This window comes from Telmatherina bonti (assembly GCF_933228915.1).
Source record: "Telmatherina bonti genome assembly, chromosome: 9".
Classification (NCBI taxonomy): Eukaryota; Metazoa; Chordata; class Actinopteri; order Atheriniformes; family Telmatherinidae; genus Telmatherina; species Telmatherina bonti.
The window spans coordinates 33,331,847-33,332,211 of record NC_136627.1 but is presented as its reverse complement, the minus strand read 5'-3'; positions in this window follow the sequence as shown (position 1 = coordinate 33,332,211).

Sequence of the window (365 nt, the reverse complement as noted above, 5' to 3'; positions counted from 1 at the left end):
GTCGGATCTACCAGACCACCACGGCTTTGTTTGCTTTTACTCAGCAGAAGACTGACCTGATGCAAGAGGAGAGGATGTCCAGCCGACCAAATAACAGCCAACTCATCAGAAACCAGAAATGTTTTACAAAGCATCTGCACTGCGCGTCTGAATCGTTTCTACTTAGTTTATTAATGTTTACACGTGTGATAATCCAGGCGCACTCTTCTTCTTCTGAGGCTGCTGGTGATGCAGAAATGTTCCTCATTTAGCTTCTTAGAAAAGCCAGCGGGTAGATAAACCACAATCTCAGTCTGGCCTGGGGTCAGATTTGTTTTTATCATCTTTCGTTATTAAATTCTCTTCATTATTATTCTTATAACATT